The sequence below is a fragment of the Anomaloglossus baeobatrachus genome, chromosome 5 (assembly GCF_048569485.1).
Source record: "Anomaloglossus baeobatrachus isolate aAnoBae1 chromosome 5, aAnoBae1.hap1, whole genome shotgun sequence".
NCBI classification, from domain to species: Eukaryota; Metazoa; Chordata; class Amphibia; order Anura; family Aromobatidae; genus Anomaloglossus; species Anomaloglossus baeobatrachus.
Genome location: NC_134357.1, coordinates 584,362,858 through 584,366,367, shown reverse-complemented (window position 1 = coordinate 584,366,367; position 3,510 = coordinate 584,362,858). Strand labels below are relative to the sequence as shown.

Genomic DNA, 3,510 nt, shown 5'->3' with positions numbered 1-3,510 from the left:
GGCTCCTGGGCCTCTGTCCTGGCTCCTGGGACGCCCTGTTGGCCCCTGAGACTCTGTCTCGGCCCCTGAGACTCTGTCTCGGCCCCTGGGACTCTGTCTCGGCCCCTGGGACTCTGTCTCGGCCCCTGGGACTCTGTCTCGGCCCCTGGGACTCTGTCTCGGCCCCTGGGACTCTGTCTCGGCCCCTGGGACTCTGTCCTCTCGGCCCCTGGGACTCTGTCCTCTCCCCCCTGGGACTCTGTCCTCTCCCCCCCGGGACTCTGTCCTCTCCCCCCCGGGACTCTGTCCTCTCCCCCCCGGGACTCTGTCCTCTCCCCCCCGGGACTCTGTCCTCTCCCCCCCGGACTCTGTCCTCTCCCCCCCGGGACTCTGTCCTCTCCCCCGAGCTGGCTGAGGGGGGGGGCAGCAGGGACACCCACAAGCCTGGAGAGGGGAGCAGGGATCCAAAATATACGTTTTTTTTGCTGCAGACGACTTTCCCTTATGGCCCTGTCACACACATTGCTAAATCTGTGGCAGATCTGTGGTTGCAGTGAAGTTGTGGACAATCAGGGCCAGGTTTGTGGCTGTGTACAAATGGAACTCTATGTCCATGATTTCACTGCAACCACAGATCTGCCAAAGATTTATCTGTGTGTGACCGGGCCTTTACCCCTAAAATTTTGTTCAAATGATACTTTCTGCCCCCAGGCGGCAGTAGCAGAAGCTGCTTGACTTGTTACACCATGTAGGCCTACTTTAGAAAACAAACACAAGACACAGATAAATATTAAAATGTTTATTTTTAATATACATTCACGGTTGACATTGTTCCACGGGCCCCTACCTCGTAAGACCACTACAGATTACTACACATTAACAAACAGATGTCAGTAATCCAGGTAAAAATACTGGTATATGGAGGCATGTGTTCCCTATAGCGACTTGACTAGGATATTCCGATTTGTCTTCTAAATGTTCTTTGTCTTAATATTGTATTTCAGAAACATATACACATTAATGTCTAGTGATGACTGCTTTTACACATCTTCATTCTGTGGGAACAACAACAACAGTAAACATTAGCGAACTTTCCTTTTATCTTTTCGAAACAGAACAGATAAACAAAAGTGACCCTGTATTGTCAGCTATTGAAATGTCCCTGCTGGGATACACAAATGTCCTGTCTACCAGTCTACAAGATAGCAACTTGAAAATAGCCTGATTTGGGGGTATGGATCGCGTACAGTAACATTATTTTGTAAATTCTATTTGAATTCTAGTTCAAGGCATGAGAGGAAAAAAAAGAGCCTGTTTAGAAACAATGCCATACACGAACCTTCATACGTCAGACTGGTGGGGGTGCAGGCGACAGCCCTCTGTCGCTCCTCCTGGTGGGGGTGCAGGCGACAGCCCTCTGTCGCTCCTCCTGGTGGGGGTGCAGGCGGCAGCCCTCTGTCTCCTCTCTGGCTGGCTTAGTGGGCCTCTGGATCTTCCGTTACTCGGTTCTGTAAAGACCTCTTATAGTATTCTGCACTGTGCTACATTTAATTTTTTCTTTTTTTCTTTCTACAGAATGAAAACTGCAAGCTCGGAACGGTCTATGTTCCCGGTTTTCTTTTTTTTTTCCTTGCTTAATTATTCAGTTTAATAAAATGTTTATAGTTTGACATGTTTGTTTGGTTTCTCTTATTTAATGTACATCATATGCACATATATAAATTTGTATACACCAATGCTCTCACCTTAGTAATACACACTATATATTATAAGTACTATTATATTGGGGGGTTTTTTTCCCTTTCAGATTTGATGCCTGAACCATAATTTAAGGGGGAAAAAAAGCAACATGAGCACAGCACTTGCCACCTGTCATAGACTTTGCTGCCCTCAGGATAGATATGCAGATTTTGATGCAGATTCTCAAAATCTGCATGAAAAAAGCATCAAACACAGCGTGGGCACAGGGCCTAAGATGGTCTTGGGTGAAATGCAGTTGTGGTGGTAGGACTTGAGTATTACTCTTGTTCTCTGGCTACCTTCACAGAGACATTTAGAGCAATGCTGGCCCACTGCAATATTCAAGGGCCACAAACAATACGAGTTTTTTGGGGCCTTTGCAGCTGGCTCTTGGCGCAAACTGGTGCCCGGCCGGCGGGTTCTCTGTGCAGACAGGGCAGGGTGGGCTGCAAGATTTTACCTGACACTGTTGTGGGCTGTATCCTCTGGCACGGCTGTATCCTCTGGTGCATTTTTATTTTGTAAAGTTTATTTGAATTCTAGTTATAGAGACAAGGCATGAGGGAAATACAACGGCTCAGACATCTGACTAGTTGTCATTGGCGATGCCATTCAAACCTCCATTTGTCAGAATAATTTCATCACTGCCGTTTATCACCTCCAGTTTGTCCCTATAGCTAGAATAGAAATAGTTAACAGTACATTTATAAGACAATATTCACCTGGTATTGGACCTAAAATGGGGAAAAAAAAAAAAAAGCACAACATGGAATTAATAAACTTTTTAAACATGAAAAATTCAATCGTCGATTCTCCTCAATATGAGCCTAGGGATAAGCTTCATTCTTCTGGGCGGATCCCTGCAGTCGTCATCTCTTTAAATGAAAAAAAAAAGGAATACCTATGTTAAAACAGGTTTGTGGTTTAACCCCTTAAGGACGAAGCCAGTTTTGTACTTAATGACCAGGCCATTTTTTGCAATTCTGACCAGTGTCACTTTATGAGGTCATAACTCTGGAACGCTTCAACGGATCCCGGTGATTCTGACATTGTTTTTTCGTGACATATTGTACTTCATGATAGTTATAAATTTAGAACGATATTTTTTGCTTTTATTTGTGAAAAAATCGGAAATTTGATGAAAATTTTGAAAATTTTGCAATTTTCAAACTTTTAATTTTTATGCCCTTAACCCAGAGAGTTATGTCACACAAAACAGTTAATAAATAACATTTCCCACATGTCTACTTTACATTAGCGCAATTTCTGAAACAAAATGTTTTGGGGTTAGGAAGTTAGAAGGGGTCAAAGTTCATCAGCAATTTCCCATTTTTTCAACAAAATTCACAAAACCATTTTTTTAGGGACCACATCACATTTGAAGTGACTTTGAGAGGCCTAAGTGACAGAAAATACCTAAAAGTGACACCATTCTCAAAACAGCACCCTTCAAAGTGCTCAAAACCACATCCAAGAAGTTTATTAACCCTTCAGGTGCTTCACAGGAACTAAAGCAAAGTGGAATGAAAAAAAGCAAAAAATAAAATTTTACCTAAAATGTTGCTCTACCCCAAATTTATTCACTTTTAGAAGAAATAACACAACAAAATGAACCCCAAAACTTGTTACCCACTTTCTTATGAACGCGCCAATACCCCACATGTGGTCAGAAACCTTTGTTTGGACAAATGGGAGGGCTCGGAACAGAAGGAGCAATATTTGAATTTTGGAAAGCAAATTTGGCTGAAATAGATTGCGGGCACCATGTTGCATTTACATGTCCGCCAAGGT

At 43.4% G+C, this 3,510-nt stretch overlaps 1 long non-coding RNA gene across 1 annotated transcript; it reads right to left on the bottom strand.

Moving 5' to 3' along the window:
• Nucleotides 1-801: 801 nt before the first annotated feature.
• LOC142310462 (uncharacterized) lies at nt 802-2,463 on the bottom strand. Its single transcript, XR_012754161.1, has 3 exons — nt 2,180-2,463; nt 1,319-1,487; nt 802-1,034 (listed from the first exon to the last, which is right to left on the bottom strand). It is a non-coding gene; the product is annotated as an uncharacterized LOC142310462 (long non-coding RNA).
• Nucleotides 2,464-3,510: the final 1,047 nt, after the last annotated feature.